The sequence below is a fragment of the Protopterus annectens genome, chromosome 16.part0, assembly GCF_019279795.1.
Source record: "Protopterus annectens isolate FY-2018-M chromosome 16.part0, PAN1.0, whole genome shotgun sequence".
Classification (NCBI taxonomy): domain Eukaryota; kingdom Metazoa; phylum Chordata; order Ceratodontiformes; family Protopteridae; genus Protopterus; species Protopterus annectens.
The window spans coordinates 848,098,690-848,121,139 of NC_056750.1; the positions used below are offsets into that span (position 1 = coordinate 848,098,690).

The following is a 22,450-nucleotide window of genomic DNA, read 5'->3' on the forward strand; positions in this document are numbered from 1 at the left end:
CTACTGCCAAAAAAAACATTACCTTCAGAGAGAGATTCCAGAGCTTTAGAAAGGTGGGGGAAAAAGGTATACACCTCGGCCACTTTAACCATGAGGGTATTAAACTGTCAGTTCCATATGTTAAAGTATCAACAGTTTTTGTTATCTCCGTTGAAAAGCAAAATGACACAACCTGAGCAACCAGATTTAAAGGAGTTGCAGGATTTATTACATAGTGCAGAGCAAGTGGGTAAACATACCTTGCAATGTGGTTTTGATGCTTTAGAGGCCTCATGTAGAGCTGCTGTTACAGGGTCTGTCATACGTAGACGTGCTTGGCTCAAAGAGCAAACCTTACCAGATCATGTCAAAGCTAAATTACTAGATGCACCTCTTCAAAAAGATGTATTGTTTGGCGTTAAAGCTGAGGAGGTACTAAAGAAAATGGAGGAAAAAGCAAGATCAATGCAAACAGTGAAAGATTTCCTGCAGGTACAACCTCCACGTTTCAGCAGAAACTGGCCTTCAAAAAAATTGGTCCTTTCCAGCCACGGACAGACCTCAAAGAGGTAGATACAGGCGCCCGAGGGGTAGAGGGCAATCTCAAGTATCATTTAGAGGCAGACGATGGCAAGCACCTACACCAAGAGGTGGAGAAGATAGATCACAGTCATTCAGAAAGCAGACAGAATGACTTTCCCCTTTGCATGCCAAGCAAAGCTTTAATGGCAGCTCCTTTAGGTGGAAAACTGGCATTATTTTCAAAAAATTGGCATATTGTCACAAAAGACAAATGGATCCTGGACATTATAGACAGAGGCTACAGATTCCATTTTCACACCCTTCCAAAAATGAGGCATGCCAGTCCTGTCATAATATCAAAGGGCAGAGGCACAAAAACAAATTTCAGCTCTCATGGACATGAAAGCTATTCAAGAGGTACCTGCAAAAGAACAGGGTCAGGGTTTTTATTCCAGACTATTCCTGGTACCAAGGAAGGACAAAGATTGGAGACCTATTTTGGACCTATCCATCCTAAACACATATTTACTCGTACCAAAATTCAAGATGCTTACATTACAGCAGCTTCTTTCCATGCTGGGCAAGGAGTCTTGGCTGGTAACATTGTACCTCAAGGAGGCATACCTGCATGTCCCTATCAGACAAGATTGCAGAAGATACCTCAGATTTCTTGCAGGTTCAACCCATTATCAATTCTCTGCATTGCCCTTTGGCTTATCTACTGCGCCCAGAGTGTTTACGAAATGCCTGGCATCAGTAATTGCCTTCTGCAGACTTCAAGGGATACAAATATACCCATATCTGGATGACTGCCTGATCCAAGCGGACAGCAAGCACATACTTCTAAAACACCTGGCATTTGTAATAAAATTGTTGAACTTTCTGGGATACACAGTCAACAAAAAGAAATCAAAAATAATACCCTCTCAAGCAATAATTTTCCTGGGTGCCAGCTTGAATACAAACACCCAAATGGCCTACCTCACGCCAGAAAGGGCAACTATCTCAATACTTCAGAAAAATGGCAACCTTCACCAGGCTGACTGCAAGGAAAGTCCTGCAGGCTCTGGGATTCATGGCATCTTGCATCCTGCTTGATCCCATGTGCAAAGCTGCATATGAGGAAACTTCAATGGTACCTAAAAAACTTATGGTCTCAACACAGCCACAGCTTGGAAACAATTATACCACTCATTGCATGTCTTCAAAAGGAATTTCTGTGGTGGGCTCAAGCATGCCAAAGAAACATAGGTCTCCCCTTCTGCATGCCTCAAGCAAATCAAATCATCACAACAGACGCCTCGGACTATGCCTGGGGGGGGCGCACATGACAGATCAGTGCATTCAGGGCAAATGGTCCCAAAAAGAGAAGCACCTACACATCAGTCAAAAGGAAATGCTAGCAGTACAAAATGCTATTATGGCCTTCAAAGACCTACTGCATCCAGGCCAGCTATTGATAAGGACAGAACACCACAGTGATGTGGTACATAAACAAATAGGGAGGAACTCATTCATACCCCCTGTGCAGACTAGCCATGTCCCTTTGGAACACGGCTCTGGAATTGCAAATCCAACTTCAAGCACAATTCCTGCCAGGGAAGGAAAACACGCTGGCAGACAACCTAAGCAGAAATATGACAGATCCACACGAATGGAAGTTGCATCCTCAAGTTTTCGCAAAGATAATTCAGCCATGGGGACAGCCAGACATAGATATCTTTGCTACCCACAGAAATTACCAACTGAAAAAATTTTGCACAAGGACCTATCATCCACTGGCCTGGAAAGTGGATGCACTTTCTTTCAATTGGACAGCATTGACAGTCTATGCCTTTCCACCTCTTCCTCTGCTGCCCAAAGGTCTATTAAAAGCCAGAGCAGAGAGGCCAAAGATGATTCTCATTGCTCCATACTGGCCAAGACAACACTGGTATCCACTCCTGAAGAGCCTGACACATTCCCCACCATGGATCCTGCCTCTAGTGCCTCTTCGTTTGACCCAGCACAACTTCAAAACTCTTCACAGTCAGCTGAAAACCCTCAATCTAGCCGCATGGAGGATTCCTTGATTTCCCAACAGACCCTCCTCTCCAAGGAGGTGCAGGATGTCATCTTGGAGGCCAGAAGACCTTCTACTAGAAAAGCCTACTCTGCCAAATGGAAATGGTTTTGTGCCTGGAATCAGAAAAAGGGCCAGAATCCTTGGGTGCTAAATTTACCTCAAATATTACAGTGCCTAGCTGAGATGTTAAACAGTGGACTTTCCTCCTCCTCCAAGATCCATGCTTCAGCCCTTTCTGCACAATGCAACACTGATCCTCCTTTATTCTCTCATCCTCTCTTAAGAAAGTTCCTCAGATGGGGCTAAGAATATAAAACCCCCAAGGAAACCACCAGTACCTGCTTGGGACCTCAACTTCATTTTAGAAAAACTGACCCTGCCTCCATTTGAGCCAGCTGCTTCAACAGAACTGCAATATTTGTCATGGAAAACAGCCTTCCTTCTGGCTATCACCTCAGCGCGCAGGGTTTCGGAACTACAGGCCCTCATGGCTGTGCAACCTTTCATCATTTTCCATCATGACAGAGTTTCCTTACGAACCAGCCCTTCCTTTATGTCAAAGGTAGTATCCAGTGTAGCCTTGAATCAGACTATCCACTTACCTACCTTTTATCCTAACCCACAAAACAAAGGGGAAAGACTACTACATTCCTTGGACATTCACAGACAACTTCGTTATTATTTGGACAGGACAAAGCCATTCAGAAAATCAGATCAACTCTTTGTGTCCTATGCTACAGGTGCTCAAGGAAAGGCCATCTCCAAACAGACAATCTCAAAATGGATAGCCCACTGTATACGCTTTTGTTACTCATTTCATGGAAAAACTGTACCTACAAGCATCAGATCTCACTCCACAAGGGCCACAGCCACCTCTGCAGCTTTCCTCAGTGGGGTTCCTACCAAGGACGTTTTGGAAGCAGCCACTTGGAGTTCTGTGCACACTTTCTCCAAGCACTATCACCTTCCACTTTACTCTAAATCTAGAGCGGGCTTTGCCACAGCAGTCCTGCAGGGCATCCTAGCCCCTCCTAGTTCCACTTAGTGACTGCCACCCTTACTTAGCTTTGGGATTCTACCCATCTGTTATGACTACAGCTGTATGCACGATGAACATAGTACAGTTTTGTACCTACCATAAATGTAGATGTTCAAGTGCTAATACAGCTACAGTCCAGGTTTCCCTCCCTCCATCCTCTGTTGGGACAGGACTTATGACAAACCCCTCCTCATACAACCTGATTGGGGTATTCTTTTATGGTGTATTTGCTTGCAAACTACTGTTTTTTGATTATATTACATTGCATTATTACATAAGTTTGTTTTGCCTTCCTTCTGGGGGCACCTGACATCTGGGGCAAGAAAAACTGAAGAAAATGGCATCGGCTGGTTCTTTTATACCCCTGCCGCACTGACATCAGGGATGAAGCGACGACAACCGACGCCAGACCTAGACTTTGGAATTCAGCCGACTGAGGACCCGCCTGACGGCAGGATACCCCATCTGTTATAACTGCAGCTGTATTAGCACTCGAACATCTACATTTATGGTAGGTACAAAACTGTACTTTCTCCCTATCAGCGCTCCTAAGGGGAGGCCCAACTGTGCGTCTCTGGAGTCAGTCGAGGGTCGCAATGCTTTATACCCACAAGCCTGGCGAGACATCACCCAAGATGAGAGGGTATTGGAGGTAATTTCCAGAGGTTATCATATTCCCCTTCTTTCTTACCTCCTCCAAACAAAAGAATCCTAGATGTTTCACCCAGTCACAGGGATTCCGCAACTTTAGAAGTACAAAAGTTGCTGCCCAAAGGAAGCCATCCAGCTTGTCCCCGCAGACCAAGTAGGATTAGGGACTTGCTCCAGATTCTCTTTGGTGCTGGATAGAACAGGGGACCTGAGACCCATCTTGGATCTCAGCCATTTGAACCTTTATGTAGAGAAGTCCAAGTTCTGCATGGTCACTTAGTCAATTCTCCCGTTATTAGGGAAAGATATGTGGATTTGCTCCATCGACCTCAAGGATGCTTACTACCATATCAAGATGAATAGGGCATCCTGAAGTCACTTGCCTGGGAGACGGTCATTTTCAGATGATGTCCTTCAAGGATGCATCTGCAGTCATCACATATGGGTTGTCCTGCCTCAGCCCTTCGGTCGGCCGGATTCCAAAGTCTGGATCCGGCGTCGGCTGATGTCGCCCTTTCCCCGACGTCAGAGCGCCTGGGGTATAAAAGCGTCAGCTGACGCCATCTTCCTCAGTCTTTCTTGCCGCGTGGTGCCCGAAGCAGAAGCAGTTCGCAAGTGCCGGTCGTCCAGCTGCTGTAATTCAGCTAAACCGAAGACTTCAAAAGCTAAGTACCCTGTTGGGGACTCTTTCTTGCCTCAGCCGATGTCAGATAAAATTAATAATTGCTTAACTTGTGGGAAACAAATACCTCATAAGGATTTCCACTCTTACTGCCTACCTTGCCTAGGCCCAGACCACGACGTCTCGGCCTGTTCTGCCTGTGCTTCCTTCAACCAAAGCACTCTTAGACGTCGGGTGGAGTTTGCAGAGGAATTTTTTGGGGCTAGTTTTGCTTGCATTATGCCATCGGAGACTCCGACTTCACATTTAATAAAGAAACGGAAAGACAAGGACCGACACACGCGGGCTGTGATTTCGGCTGAAACCACGGCCAGGCCTACCGCGAGTGTCTCTGTCTCGGCTGAAACGAGTCCTTGGTACTTCCGTCCACTGAAACTGTGCAACCGACAACCTCGGCCCCGGAGGCCACTTCTGTATCGGTTGTTGAATCTCCATTAGAATCTGGTGTCCAGGAACCTTCCGACACCATTCCCTTAGACAAAACTACACCAGCACGTGGTGCAGCCAGGCCTCCGGCATCCATGTCCATTAAGGCATTCTCTAGGGCTAAAGCTGCTAAACACTCAAAATCTATGCCTCCCAGGGTTATCCCTCAGGGACCCACTAGCAGAGGATCTTATTTCATTAATTAGGGGCTCACAGCCTCATCCGGACAGGGGCTCTCTCAACCTCCTACAGAAAAAAGGCCCAGGATTGAGCCCTCTGATCCCCCCACTCCTCAGATGAGGCCTCTGATTCTGCTGTCTCGGACTACCAGGAGGAGGCTTTTTCGTCCTACGAGGATTCTGATGCAGAGGAATCTATCCTTTCGGCTTCCCCTCCTGAAGAGCTGTCCTTTGGGGAGACTCTGCACACAATGAGGGAGCATTTCCAATGGCAGGGCCAGGAATTCTCTGATTCCAGGAAGAGATTAAGGACCTTCTTGCGTTTGCCTCAGCATAGACCTTTGGCTATTCCCCCTGTTTTGAATGTCATTGATGATGTGCACTCTGAGTCTAGCACAACCCCTGACACTCTCCCTCCGGCTCCTGCCAAACCAGATAGGTATTACAGGGCCCCGGAATCACATCTTTTCCTTTACAAGGCCCACTCTGCTGATCCAGAAACTATTTCCCAGGGCCCTAAAGGGGGTTGCAGCTGTCACTACAAAAAATCCACTCCCCTCTGAAAGGGAGTCCAGGGCTTTAGAGCGATGGGGTAAAAAAGTGTATACTTCTGCTACCCTTTCTATGAGGGCTTTAAATTGTCAATTTCATATGATACAGTACCAAGAGTATTTGTTAGATGAATTGCATAAAAAACTGTCTTCTCCTGAACCCCTAGATCGCAAATCACTTCAGGATCTGGTACATAATTCTCAACAGGTTAGCACCCATTTCTTGCAGTGTGGTTATGATGCATTGGAAGCTTCATGTAGGTCAGCTATGACAGGTGCAGTCTCATACGTAGGCATGCTTGGCTGAAGGAACAATCTCTGCCAGACCATGTTAAAGCAAAGCTTCTGGATGCTCCACTGGAAAAGCAAAAGTTATTTGGCTCCACTGCTCAGGAGGTCTTAAAGAAGTTTGAAGAAAAGGCAAAATCTGTACAAACAGTCAGATTTTATGCAAGTCCAACCACCAAGATTCAGCAGAAATTAGCCTTCCAAGAACTGGTCCTTTCCAGACACAGAGAGATTTCAGAGAGGCAAGAACAGGCGTGCCAGAGGTAGAGGGCAAGCTAGAGGCTCCTACAGAGGACGTCAATGGCAGCCTCCCAACCAGAGAGGTAGTGCAGGGCCTACAACTGCTGCACAAGGACACTCAATGACTTTACTTTGACACCGCCAACCAGGGCTCAATTGGAAGCACCTTTGGGCGGAAAGCTTTCCTTATTCTCAGAAAATTGGCACATTATTACAAGGGACAAATGGACACTACAAATAATAGACAAAGGATACAGGTTCCATTTCCACACATTACCGAAAAGAAAAGGCATGCCAGACCTGCCACCAAATCAAAGGGCAGAGGCTTTGAAACAAATCTCCAACTTAATGCAAATGAAAGCAATAGAAAAGGTTCCTCTCTCAGAACAAGGTCAAGGATTTTATTCCAGACTCTTCCTTGTTCCAAGAAAAGAAAAGCAATGGAGGCCTATTCTCGACTTGTCCGCACTGAATACTTATCTCATTGTGCCAAAATTCAAAATGCTGACTCTACAGCAACTCCTTCCCATGCTGGGCAAGGGGTCTTGGCTGGTAACTCTGGACCTCAAGGAGGCATACCTGCATGTCCCTATCAGACAAAGCTGCAGAAGACACCTCAGATTTCTTGCAGGTTCAGAGCATTATCAATTCTCAGCATTGCCCTTTGGCTTATCTACTGCGCCCAGAGTATTCACGAAATGCCTGGCATCAGTAATTGCACACTGCAGACTTCAGGGGATGCAAATATACATGTATCTGGACGACTGCCTTATACAAGCGGACAGCCAACAAACTTTGGTAAAACACTTGAATTATGTCATCCATCTTCTTCAGGCCTTGGGATATACAGTCAACATTCACAAGTCAAGACTTGTACCATCCCAAAGAATAACTTTTCTGGGTGCGAATCTAGACACAACCACCCAAATGGCTTTCCTCACAGAAGAAAAACAGTCAACTACCGGATTACTTCAAAAACCTGTCAAGACAAACTCAGCTGACTGCAAGGAAAATCCTGCAGGCCCTGGGTTACATGGCTTCTTGCATTTTTCTGATTCCTCAAGCAAGGCTACATATGAGGAAACTACAATGGTACCTAAGGAGTTTATGGACTCAGCACAGTCACAGCTTGGAAACTTTGATACCACTCATCCCATGCCTTCACAGGGAATTTCTGTGATGGACTCAAGCAAGCCAGTCAAACAGGGGTCTGCCCTTCAGCAAACCAACAGCCAGCCAAACCATTACAAAGGACGCTTCAGACCACGGATGGGGAGCGCACATGGAGGGAAGGTGCATTCAAGGACTATGGTCACAAAAAGAGCTACGCATGCACATAAACCAAAAGGAAATGCTGGCAGTGATGCATGCAGTCGAGGCCTTCAAGCTATTTCTACATCAAGGCCACCTGCTAATAAGGACAGACAACACCACAGTTATGTGGTACATAAACAAGCAAGGAGGTACCCATTCCTACCCTCTTTGCAGACTGGCAATGAATCTATGGGAACTTTCCTTGACACTCAATATAGAGCTGCAATCCCAGTTTGTGCCAGGAAAGGACAATATACTGGCGGACAGCTTAAGCAGGAACATCATGGATGCACACGAATGGATGCTGCACCCAGACATCTTCCATCAGATAACGCAATCATGGGTGAGACCGGACATAGACCTCTTTGCCTCCCCACACAATCATCAGCTGAAGAAATTCTGCTCAAGGACATACCACCCACAAGCATGGAAAGTGGACGCCCTCTCTTTCAGCTGGAGAACTCTAACAGTGTATGCATTCCCACCTCTTCCTTTAATGACCAAGGTCTTACTGAAGATCAGGGCAGAGCAGCCAAGAGTGATTGATAGCTCCGGACTGGCCAAGACAGCACTGGTACCCATTGCTAAAGAGCATGTCACGGACGAAACCATGGCTTCTTCCACAATGGCCGCTTCTCCTGACACAGCACAATTACACAACTCTGCATTCCAACCTGAAAACATTGCAACTAACTGCCTGGAAAATACCTTGATTCATCACCAGGACAAGCTATCCAAGAGAGTGAAGGATATCATCATGGAAGCTCGCAGGCCTTCCACAAGAAAGGCATACTCAGCAAAATGGAAAAGATTTCACACCTGGAGCACCTCAAAGGGCCTAGATGCAAAAGTTATGAACATGGCACATATCCTGGAATATTTGGCAGAAATGCTTCACAATGGCCTGTCTTACTCTTCCATTAAAATTCATGCTTCAGCAATTTCAGCAGCGTTCAATACTGATCCACCTGTCTTCTCTCATCCTCTCCTAAGACAGTTTCTAAGAGGAATTAAAAACATTAATCCTCCAAGGAATCCACCAGTGCCTTCTTGGGACCTTAACTTCGTGTTGGAAAAACTAACACTGCCTCCCTTTGAACCAGCAGCATCTGCAGAACTACAGTTCCTGTCTTGGAAGACTGCTTTCCTTCTGGCCATAACCTCAGCAAGAAGAGTATCTGAGTTACAGGCCCTCATGGCAGTGCAGCCATTTCTTATCTTTCATCAAGACAGTCTTTTTGAGAACCAATCCTTCATTTATGCCAAAGGTGGTATCCAGGGTCTCATTAAACCAAGCTATTCACCTGCCTACCTTCTTTCCAAATCCACAAAACAAAGGGGAAAAGCTTCTGCACACCCTGGACATACACAGACAGTTGCATTACTACTTGGACAGAACTAAAAGTTACAGAAAAACTGACCAGCTGTTTGTAGCATATGCTGCTAGTGCACAAGGAAAAGCAATTTCAAAACAGACAATTTCAAAATGGATAGGAAACTGCATTCGCTTTTGTTACTCCTTTCATGGAAAAACTGTGCCAGCTAACATTAGACCTCATTCGACCAGAGCCACAGCCACCTCCACAGCCTTCTTAAGAGGGGTGGCTACCAAGGACATTTTAGAAGCTGCTACATGGAGCTCCGTGCATACATTTTCCAAGCATTACAATTTACCTTTATATTCCAGATCCAGAGCAGGCTTTGCTACGGCAGTCCTGCAGGGCATTTTAGCTACACCATCCTTTACATAGATCCTCCAGCCCCCAGATTGGCTATGGTATTCTACCCATATGTGAAGACTGCAGATGCATCCTTGAAGGACATAGTACAGTTTTGTACCTACCATAAATGTAGATGTCCGATAGGTATGCATCTGCAGTCAGGTTTACCCTCCCTCCTTCCCCTCTGTGGTATCTATTGGGTACTTATCCCTCTCCTAGCTTGCTGGGGTTATCTATTATGGTGTATTTGTTTTATTTATATATATATATATATATATATATATATATATATTTTTTTTTTTTATGCATATACATTTCTGTGCATGTTTGGAATTTATTGCATTTCTCCAAATTTAGCCTTCCTTAGAGGGCATCTGGGGCAAGAAAAACTGAGGAAGATGGCATCAGCTGACGCTTTTATACCCCAGGCGCTCTGACGTCGGGGAAAGGGCGACATCAGCCGACCCAGACTTTGGAATCCGGCCGACCGAAGGGCTGCCTGAGGCAGGACAACCCATATGTGATGACTGCAGATGCATACCTATCGGACTTCTACATTTATGGTAAGTACAAAACTGTACTTTCTCCGTGTTTCACTGTTGCAATCATTTCATTTGGGTAGTCTGCTGGCAGGTTGCCCTCAGTCGGTCTGATTAACAAAGACTTGGGTTCTGCTTCTGTTGCTGTCCCTTCTTCCATGACGTGTCTGGTATAAAACATGCAGCCAATGCCATTACATCAGTCTTTCTTGCCGCGCGGTGCCCAAAGCAGAAGCAGTTTGCAAGTGCCAGTTGGCAGACCCCTGAAATTTTAGTTTTCAATTTTCAGAACCAAATTCTTCAACTAAAAGCTAAGTTACCCCATTGGGGAAACTTTTTCTTGCTCCTTACCGATGTCAGTAAAAGTTAATAATTGCATTACTTGTGGGAAGCAAATATCTCATAAGGGTTTTCATTTGTACTGTATTCCTTGCCTAGACCTTGATCATAACGTACTTTGTTGTCGTTTTTGTGCTAGACTTAATCAACACACTATTAAACGTCGGTACATTTTTGCTTCTAAATGTTTTGGCTCACGATTTAATTATCCAGAAATAATGTTGGTTTGCAATCAGACTACCAGGATACCTAAAAAACGCAAAGAAAAAGACAGACAGGCCGTCAAGGTTCAAAACTGATGACGCTTCTAAGCCAGTCGCTGGTTCGCCTGTACTCAGTGAGGTGCTTTCGCAGCCCCTGATACCTGCTACTTTTGATTCGGAGGCCACTACTGAGACCCATTTGGAGTCTGGTATGCAGTGAGATGCTTTAAGTATTCAACCCGCGGATGTCTCTCCCTTAGATGGGTCCGGAACCGCTGTGCAGGCACTGGCTTCTGAGGGTGTTTTCAGGCCTAAAGATTTGTATATTAAACAGACACCATCTTCAAAACTAAGGCCAAAATATACTTCTATGTCTAAAAAAAGACGCTTGGGCCCCGTGTGCAGGCCCCTATGCCTAAAAAACAAATGATCAAAATGGCTAAAGATTTAATTACCTTGATCAGGGGGTAGCCAACCCCATCCTGCTAGGAGGCCTAGGCAAGACATTGATGATGAATCTTCTGATCAGGATTCTATTTCTTCTGATTCTTCTACTGAACAGGATTTATCTATACCTACTTATGAGGACTCTGACGGAGAAGATTCCATTCCTTCTGCTTCTCCCCCTGAGGATTTCTCCTTTGGAGAAACTTTGCATATCTTAAGGGAACATTTCTACTGGGAAAGTCAGGATTTTTCTGAATCTAAAAAGAGACTTGGGGATTTTCTTCTTCTTCAGCGTAGGCCTTTTGCTATACCTCCTGTTCTAGACATTGTTGATGTTTTTTCAGAATCTGTCATGACTCCTGATTCTCTGCCTTCGGCTCCTAGTAAGCCAGACAGATACTCCATGGTTCCTGACTCCCATAAATTCCTTTTCAAAAATCCTACTGCTGATCCTGAAACCTTTTCTCAGGATCCCAAGGGCATTAAGGCCTCTACTGCTAAAAATCTTCTGATAGAGATTCCAGGGCACTGGATAGATGTGGTAAGGTTTACACGTCTGCAGCCTTGGCAATCGGGGCTTTAAACTGTCAATTTCATATGCTTAAATATCAACAGCATGTCATGGGACTACTTCAACAGAAAATGGTGTTAATCTCTGACTGTGGAAAATAAAGATTTGCAGGATTTATTACATTCAGCTGAACAAGTTGGAAAACATACTTTGCAATGTGGTTTTGATTCCTTGGAGACCTCTTGCAGGGCTGCTGTAACTGGATCTGTGCTAAAGAAGGCATGCTTGGCTCAAATAGCAATCTCTGCCTGACCATGTTATAGCAAAATTGTTGGATGCTTTTACAACAGGACCGTCTCTTTGGTAATAAGGCTGAAGAAGTGTTGAAAAAGTTGGAAGATAAAGCTAAATCTATTCAAACTGTGAAAGATTTCTTACAAGTGCAACCTGCAAGATTTAGTAGGCACTGGCCTACTAAGAACTGGTCCTTTCCAGTCCCCTCAAGAACCGCTCAAGTCAAGACATTCCAAAGGCTCCAGGTTTCAGTCACAAGGAACGTTTCTATTCAAGACTTTTCCTGGTTCAAGAAAAGACAAATCATGGCGTCCAATTCTGGACTTGTCCACTCTAAACACATTTCTGGACATTACAAAATTCAAGATGCTGACTCTTCAACAGTTACTACCTATGCTAGGCAAAGGTGCCTGGTTGGTAACTCTAGACTTAAGAGGCTTACCTGCATATCCCAATCCAGGAATCCTGCAGAAGATATTTCCGCTTCAAAGCAGGCTACTTGCATTACCAGTTCTCTGCACTGCTCTTTGGCTTATCTACTGCGCCCAGGGTCTTCACAAAGTGCCTGGCACCAGTAATTCCATTTTGCAGGCAAAGAAATATTCAAATATTTCCATACCTGGACGTTTGTCTAATTTAGGCAGAAAACAAGGACATTCTTCTAAAGCATCTGATGTTTGTAAAAAGGGCTCTAACTCGTCTAGGGTACACCATAAACGAAAAGAAATCACAACTGGTATCCTCTCAAAAAATTACATTCCTGGGTGCAAGCTTGAATACAACTGCCCAGATGACTTAACTTACACCGGAAAAGTAAATTCAATTGGTGACTGACTTCAAACAGGTAGCCACAAAAACCCTGCTATCTGCAAGATAGATTTTGCAAGCGTTGGGGTTCATGGCCTCCTGCATTCTTCTAATTCCATATGCAAGACTGCATATGAGGAAACGTCAGTGGTAATTAAAAAGTTTATGGAGTCAACATTGTCACAGCCTGGAAACAGTGATTCCTATTCTACCCTGCCTGCAACTAGAGTTCCTATGGTGGGCAGAGGCCTTCTACCAAAACGAGGGACTGCCATTCACTCCACCCCCTGCCTTACAAACCCTAACTACAGACGCATCAGACTATACTTTGAGGGCTCATCTAGCAGGAAAGTGCATTCAGGGCAAATGGAGCCCAAATCAAATGCACCTACATATCAATCAGAAAGAGATGCTAGCTGTACAGAATACACTTGACAGCCTTCAATGACTACCTTCATCCAATACAACTAATGATAAAGACAGACAACACCACAGTTATGTGGTACATAAACAAGCAGGGGGGGGTACACATTCCCTACCCCCTTTGCAGACTAGCCATGGCATTGTGGAACACAGCCTTGAACTATCATGTACAACTACAAGCTCAATTCCTGCCAGGAAAGCTAAATACTCTGGCAGATGAACTAAGCAGAAATCTTATGTACCCACACGAATGGAAACTGGAACCACAAGTTTTCAACATGTTGACATGCAAATGAGCGGAGCCCAGACATAGATCTTTTTGCCTCACCCCAGAACTATCTGTTGGGCAAATTCTGCACAAAAATTCATCACAAAAAAACTTGGAAAGTGGATGCTCTATCATTCAGCAGAAAAAATCAGTCTATGCTTTTCCCCCCTCTGCCTCTCCTCTCCAAAGTTCTACTAAAAGTCAGGCAAGAGAAACCAAAAATAATTCTGATTGCTCCAGACTGACCTTGCCAACTCTGGTACCCACTCCTGCGCAATGTGTGTCACTTTCCTCCGTGGCACCTGCCTCAGACACCTTACCTACTGTCTCAGCAGAACTACCAAATTCTGCACACTCCGCTCCAAACTTTGAATCTTGCAGTGTGGCTAATCAACTAATTTCACTCTTGGCATCCCTCAGCAAACATGTGATGGATGTCATTTTGGAGGCTAGAAGGCCTAGCACTAGAAAATCTTATGCTGACAAATGGAAAAGATTCTGTGCTTGGAACCAGTCACAAAGAAGAAGCAAAGCAATGCCCAATATTCCTCAGATTCTGCAATACTTAACTGAGATGCTTCACAAGGGCCTATCTTTTTCTTCCATAAAAATCCATGCCTCTGCCATTTCAGCTCATTACAACACAGAACCCTCCCCTCTTCTCTCATCCTGTGTTAAAGCAGTACCTCAGAGGGGCCACAAATTTAAGACCTCCCAGGAGAGCAACAACTCCTGCATGGGACCTAAATTTTGTTTTGGAAAAACTCACTCTCCCTCCTTTTGAGCCAGCTGCTACTGCAGACCTTAAATTTCTTTCCTGGAAAACAGCTTTCCTTTTAGCAGTCACTTCAGCTAGAAGGATTTCAGAGCTACAGGCTCTTATGGCAATGGAGCCTTTCATTATTTTTCATCCTTACAGGGTGGCTGTCAGGACCAATCCATCTTTCATGCCTAAGGTGGTATCCAATGTGGCCCTTAATCAGACCATTCATCTGCCAACTTTCTTTCCCAATCCACAGAACAAGGCTGAGCAGATTCTGCATTCATTGGATGTACACAGACAACTACTTAAACAGGACAAAATCTCTAAGAAAATCTGAACTACTATTGGTGGCATTTGCTGCAGGGGCAGAGGAAAAGGCTATTTCAAAGAAGACCATTTCCAAATGGATGTCATCGTATTTGTTTCTGCTATATGCACCATGTTAAACCTATCCCCAAGGGGATCAGATCTCATTCCACCAGGGCTGCGTCTACCTCTGCAGCCTTTCTCAGAGGGGTTCCTACCAGAGACATTCTAGAAGCTGCAACCTGGAGCTCAGTTCATACGTTCACCAAACATTACCATTTACCTCTCTTCTCTAAATCCAGAGCTGGCTTTGCCACTGCTGTCCTGCAGGGCCTTATAGCTGCTCCTGATTCTGTATAAATTCATTCTCCCAACCATAGCTTTGGGAATCTACCCAAATGTAATGACTGCAACAGTGAAACATGAAGAACATTGTACAGTTGTGTACACTTGCCATAAATGTAGATGTTCGAGTGTATTCACTGTTGCAGTCCTGGTTACCCACCCGCCAGCCCCCTGTTTTTCTTTTACTTCTTTTACTATGCTTAAAAACCTTTTTGCTATATTTGCTTTTGTTTGGAGGTATATTTTTTGTTTTAAATTTTGTACGTTTTTTATATATATATATATATATATATGTGTGTGTGTGTGTGTATATATATATATATGTAATATCTATATATAAATTTATTTATTTTTGCTCCCCTTTTGGGGGGCACCTGACATCTGGGGCAAGAAAAACTGATGTAATGGCATCGGCTGTATGATGTTCATCGTGTTACACTGCTGCAGTCATTACACTTGGATTATCCTGTTAGGTGGTTCCCCAGTCGGCCTGAGTTCCAAAGTCTTGGTCCGGCGTCTGTTGCTGTCGCCTCCTCCCTGGCGTTAGTGCGACAGGGATATGTAAGATGCAGCTGACGCCATTTTCTTCAGTCTTTCTGGCCGTGCGGTGCCCGAAGCAAAAGCAGTTCGCAAGTGCCGGTCGGCCGACTCTTGAGATTTTCATTCTGAATCCATAACTGAAGTCTTCTACAAAGCTAAGTACCCCATTGGGGATACTTTTTCTTGCCTCAGACCAATGTCAGTATAAGTTAATAACTGTATTTCTTGTGGGAAGCAAATACCTCATAAGGATTTCCATTCCTGTTGTATCCCATGCCTAGGCCCAGACCACGACGTCACTGGTTGTCGGTTTTGTGCTAGGTTTAACAAGCGCACTATTAAACGTCTGTTTGATTTTGCCCGGCATTATTTTGGCAGAAAATTCAATTACACCATGCCGTCGGAACTTCAGACAACCGGAATACATAACCAGTGCAAAGACAAGAACAGGCATCCGAGGCCCAAAACTGGCGACGAGGCCTCTTCTAGGCTGGTCGCCGGTTCTCCGGTTTTCTTCGGGGCACCTTTGCAGCCCCTGATGACTGCTTCTGCAGAACCACAGGCTGCCTCCGACTCCCACGTGGAGCTGGCCTGGCCTTCGGACGCACAAGTTTTTCAGCCTACCGAAACTAACCCTTCAAAGGAAACCGAAGTAGCTGAGCAATCCACAGCTTTAGAGGGTGTTTTCAGACCTACTCAGTTAAGCATTAAACCGTCTGCTAAGTCTAAGCCTCCCTTAAAAACAAAGAAACAAATTCAGCATTCTCCAGGACAGGCCTCCATGCCTAAGAAACAAATGCTCAAAATGGCCGAAGACCTAATCACCCTGATCAGCCCCCCCCCCCCCACCTGATAAAAGGCCCAGACAGGATGCAGACTATGAATCCTCCGACCAGGTGTCCATTTCCTCAGACCCTAGGATATTCTTTACCCCCTTATGAGGATTCTGATGCTGAGGAATCAATTCCATCAGCCTCTCCGCCTGAGGACTACTCCTTCAGGGAAACCTTGCCTACCATGAGGGAGCACTTCCATTGAGAAGGCCAGGATTACTCAGAATCCAAGAAAAAAGAGACTTCCTTTTATTACCTCAACACAGACCCCTTGCTATTCCACCAGTGTTAGATATTGTGGATGATGTGTATACTGAATCCAGCTTAAATCCTGACTCCTTACCTCCAGCCCCAGTTAAACCTGATAGATTTTACAGAGTCCCTGACTCTCACAAATTTCTGTATAAAAGTCCTGTTGCTGACCCTGAAACTATTTCTCAGGGACCCAAAGGGATTAAGACCTCATCAGCAAAGAAACCTGTTCCCTTAGACAGATGGGGAAAGAAAGTATACACGTCTGCAACTTTAGCAATGAGAGCCTTAAATTGTCAGTTTCACATGATAAAATATCAGCAATTTTTTATGACTCATTTGAAACCAAAAATGTTTCCAGATTCAGATCCTCCTAATTTTAAAGAAATGCAGGATTTATTGCATGCAGTTGAACAAGTGGGAAAACATACTTTGTAATGTGGTTTTGATTCTTTAGAGGCCTCCTGTAGAGCAGCAGTTACAGGCTCAGTCATTAGAAGACATGCTTGGTTAAAAGAACATACCTTACCAGATCATGTTAAAGCAAAATTATTGGATGCACCTTTACAGCGGGATGTGTTGTTTGGAGTTGAGGCAGACGAAGAGGTATTAAAGAAGATGGAGGATAAGGCAAAATCTATGCAAACTGTGAAGGATTTCTTACAGGTTCAGCCTCCTCGATTTAGCAGAAATTGGCCAACAAAGAATTGGTCCTTTCCAGTTACAGACAGACCTCCAAAGGGGCAGATACAGACGTCCAAGAGGTAGAGGTCAACCACAGGGTCCTTACAGGCCTCGACAGTGGGGTGCACCAGGCCAGAAAGAAGGGGAACACGGGCCCCAACCATACAAAAAAGCAGCCTCAATGACTTCCCACTACAGCTGCCAAACCGCAGTGTCTTGGCAGCCCCCTTAGGAGGAAAACTAGCACTTTTCTATCACAATTGGCATTGGATCACCAAAGACAAATGGTTTCTCAACATTGTATCTTAAGGTTACAGGTTCCACTTTCACACACTGCCAGGGTTAAAAGGAATGCCAAATCTGCTACCAAATCAATGGGCAGAGGCTCAAAAACAAATTACAGCACTCATGGACATGAGAGCTATTCAAAAGGTACCACCACAGTTGCAAGGACAAGGATTTTACTCAAGACTCTTTCTGGTTCCCAGAAAGGACAAAGCCTGGAGGCCCATTCTGGATCGTTCTTCTCTAAACACTTACCTGGATGTTCCGAAATTCAAAATGTTGACACTACAGCAGCTTCTTCCTATACTGGGCAAGAAAGCTTGGCTCGTGACCTTGGACCTCAAGGAGGCATACCTGTATGTCCCAATCAGACAAAACTGCAGAAGATACCTCAGATTCATAGCTGGTTCAATGCACTATCAATTCTCTGCACTGCCCTTTGGCTTATCTACTGCGCCCAGGGTCTTCACAAAGTGCCTGGCACCAGTAATTGCATTTTGCAGACAAAGTAATTAAAATTTATCCGTACCTGGACTGCCTGATTCAAGCAGAGAACAAGGACATTCTTCTAAAGCATCTGGCGTTTGTAAAATAATTAAGTTGCCTGGAGTGCACAGTAAATGAAAAGAAATCAAAACTAGGGCCCTCACAAGAGATAATATTCCTGGGTGCCAGCTTGAACACAATGGCCAAGATGGCTTATCTCACGCCAGACAAGCAAGGACAACTGACTCAATACTTTCAATTGATGGCAACAAAGTCTCAACTCCCTGCAAGAAAAATTCTGCAGGCCTTTGGTTACATGGCATCTTGCATACTACTAATCCCATATGCCAGACTGCATATGTGGAAACTACAATGGTACCTAAAGAGTGTATGGTCTCAACACTGTCAAAGTTTGGAAACTGTTATACCACTAATTCCTTGCCTTCAACAGGAGTTTTGATGGTGGGCTCAAGCTTGTCACCTCAAAAAGGACCGCCTTTTATTTAACCCACAGCCAGGCAAACACTGACAACAGATGCATCGGATTACGTCTGGGGAGCACACATGGCTGGAAAATGTATTCAGGGCGAGTCGCCCGCAGAACAAAGGCATCTTCACATCAATCAAAAACAGATGCTAGCTGTACAAAATGCCCTTAAAGCTTTCAAGGACCTGCTGCATCCAGGACAACTATTACTAAAGACAGACAACACCACAGTTATGTGGTACATAAGCAAGGGGGCACACACTCCTACCCCCCTCTGCAGGCAAGCCATGACCTTGTGGAACACAGTTCTAGACTACCAAGTTCATCTGCAAGCACAATTCCTGCCAGGAGAGAAAAACACACTGGCAGATGACTTAAGCAGAAACATCATGGATCCCCATGAATGGGAATTGAATCCACAAATATTCAGAATGATAACACAAAAATGGTGGAGCCCGGACATAGATCTATTTGCATCCCCAATGAACTGCCAGCTACAGAAATTCTGCACAAGGAGTTACCATCCACAAGCATGGAAAGTGGATGCCCGGTCATTCAGCTGGAAAAACCTGCAAGTATATTCTTTCCCACCTCTACCTCTCCTTCCAAAGGTACTCCTAAAAGCCAGGCAAGAAGAGCCAAAGATGATCCTGATTGCACCAGACTGGCCAAACCAGCACTGGTACCCAATCTTAAAGAACTTAGCACAAGAGCCACCCTGGATTTTGCCTCAAATCCCTCATTTGCTGACTCAGCACAACAATCAAATATTTCACAGCCAGCTAAAGACCTTAAACCTAGCTGCATGGAAAATTCCTTAGTCAAGCAAGCAATGCCTCTCTCCAAAGCTGTTATGGATGTCATTCTGAAGGCCAGAAGGCCTAGTACGAGGAAAGCCTATTTGGATAAATGGAAGAGATTCTGTGCCTGGAACCAGGCACACAGCCTTGACCCTCTTGTCCCAAACATTCCTCAGATTCTACGATATTTAACTGAGATGCTGGACAAGGGCCTTTCCTTTTCATCCATCAAGATCCACGCCTCTGCCATTTCTGCTCATTACAACACGGATCCACCTCAGAGGGGCTAAAAACATAAGACTGCCCCGTAGAGCACCTACTCCAATTTGGGACCTCAACTTTGTTTTGGAAAAATTAACTTTACATCCTTTTGAGCCAGCTAACACAGCAGAATTAAAATATATCTCTTGGAAAACTGCTCTGCTGCTGGCAATAACATCAGCTTGAAGAGTTTCAGATTTACAGGCACTAATGGCAGTGGAACCTTTCCTCATTTTCCACCAGGACAGGGTGTCTTTAAGAACTTAACCCTACGTTTATGCCAAAGGTGGTATCCAGTGTGGCTCTAAACCAAACAATTCACTTGCCAACTTTTTATCCAAAACCACAGAATAAAGGGGAGAGACTACTGCATTCTTTGGACATTCACAGGCAGTTAGGCTTCTACTTGGACAAAACCAAAGCTTTCAGAAAATCTGAGCAATTATTGGTAGCATGTGCTGCAGGAGCACAGGGAAAAGCCATTTCAAAACGGACTATTTCTAAATGGATAGGACATTGTATACGTTTCTGCTATACACACCATGGGAAACCTGTACCTAGCAGCATTAGATCTCACTCCACCAGGGCAGCAGCCTCTTCAACTGCCTACCTCAGAGGAGTACCTACCAAGGATATTTTGGAAGCAGCAACATGGAGTTCTGTGCATACCTTCACCAAGCATTACCATTTGCCTTTATACTCCAAATCCAGAGCCGGCTTCGCCTCTGCTGTGCTGCAGGTCCTTATAAGCCACCTCTAATGCCTTATAGAACCAGCCACCCTACTTCAGCTTTGGGATTCCACCCAAGTGTAATGACTGCAGCAGTGTTATTCGATGAACATAGTACAGTTTTGTACCTACCATAAATGTAGATGTTAGATTGTAAACTCTGCTGCAGTCCAGGTTACCGTCCCTCCTTCCCCTCTTACTTGCTGGTATGTACCTATGTCTTCTACCCTTTACCACCTATGGGAAATATTTGCTGGTAACTGAAAATTGTTTGCTTTTTTTATGTATACTTTACTAGCAATTTGAATGGCCTACCTATTTGGGGGCACGTGACATCTGGGGCAAGAAAAACTGAAGAAAATGGTGTCAGATGCATCTTTTATACTCCTGTCGCACTGACGTCAGGGAAGAGGCGACAGCAACCAATGCCGGACCAAGACTTTGGAACTTAGGCCGACTGGGGAACCGCCTGACGGCAGGATAACCCAAGTGTAATGACTGCAGCAGTGTTTACACTCGAATATCTACATTTATGGTAGGTACAAAACTGTACTTTTTATACCCCTGACAACCTGATGTCATGGAAGAAGGTACAGCAACCGACAGAGGACCCAAAACTTTGTTAATCAGGCAGACTGAGGGCAACCTCTGCAGCTTATCCAAATGTAATGACTGCAACAGTGAATAACTCGAACATCTACCTTTACGGTAAGTGTACACAGCTCTACTTTTGTTGGTTTCACAGCAGTCCTCGGGGTGTTCAAATGCATGGCAATGGTAACGGCTCACTTGAGACGTCAGGGATTTCAAGTGTTTCCGTACCTGGACGACTGGCTCCTGTCTGCCACCACCAGGCATCTACTGCTACAGACCAGGGACGCCACTATTGCACTGTGCAAAAGTCTGGGAATTGCTCTAAATTGAGGAAAGTCTGGCTTGTTGCCCTCGCAATGTGTTACCTTTATCGGCACTGAATTCGACACAGTGCACATGAGGGCCTTCCTACCAGAAGAAAGAATTCAGGTTTACAGCAGCAGGTCTGCACTTTGCTACCATTGAAGAAGGTCAAGGCAAAAGTGGTCCTCAAGTTATTGGGGACCATGGCTGCCACGATTATGCTAGTTCCTCATGCGAGTCTACACTTGAGGCTTCTTCAGTGGCTGCTTTTTGCCCAATGGTCTCTACAGCATCTCCCGCTGTCCTATCTTAGTCTAATTACAGACAAGTGCAAGCAGGATCTGCACTGGTGGCTTCAGACCAGCAATCTCAACGCGGGCATGCCTTTAGTTCTTCCTTCTCCAGTTGCCACGGTGACCATGGATGCCTTCCAGATCGGGTGGGGGGGCATTATCTCGGCAGGACAGTCCAAGGCACGTGACAAGTGCACGAGACCCATTTGCATATCAATGTCTTGGAGATGAGAGTGGTGCTATTAGCGTTGCAAGCACTTCAGGGCTTTTTTCCTCATGGGAAAATTGCAGTACACTCAGACAACATGTCAGTGGTATGGTATCTGAACAAACAGGATGGAACCAGGTCGTATCCCCTTTGCAGAGAGGCACTTCGAGCGTGGCAGTGGTCAGGGTCTTCCCGCCGCTTTCTAGTGGCAATGCACATACCGAGGAAGTCCATCGTGATTGCCGACAGGCTGAACAGAGCTATTCTGATACCTCACGAGTGGTCCCTGAACGAACAAGTGGCGGAGCAGATTTTCCGCATATGGGGTCAGCCTTGCTGCGTCCTATTTGCCACCCCCGTCAATGCCCAATGCAGCAGCTGCTTCACCCTTATTCTCCCCCAAAGGGGGAGGCACCCAAGAACGCTCTAGATGTCCTTCAAGGATGCATCTGCAGTCATCACATATGGGTTGTCCTGCCTCAGGCAGCCCTTCGGTCGGCCAGATTCCAAAGTCTGGGTCCGGCGTCGGCTGATGTCGCCCTTTCCCCCACGTCACAATGCCTGGGGTATAAGAACGTCAGCCGACGCCATCTTCTTCTGTCTTTCTTGCCGCGTGGTGCCCGAAGCAGAAGCAGTTCGCAAGTGCCGGTCGGCCAGCTCCTGTAAATTCGCTATCCGAAGATTTCAAAAGCTAAGTACCCCGTTGGGGACCTTTTCTTGCCTCAGCCGATATCAGAAAAAGTTAATAATTGTTTAACTTGTGGGAAACAAATACCTCATAAGGATTTCCAC

The 22,450-nt window shown here is 45.2% G+C and overlaps 1 protein-coding gene across 1 annotated transcript in view; it reads left to right on the forward strand.

The window, feature by feature from the left end:
- PRRC2B (proline rich coiled-coil 2B) overlaps window positions 1–22,450 on the forward strand; it is a 3,584,159-nt gene that overhangs the window by 1,550,687 nt on the left and 2,011,022 nt on the right. The gene's annotated exons all lie outside the window — the stretch shown is intronic.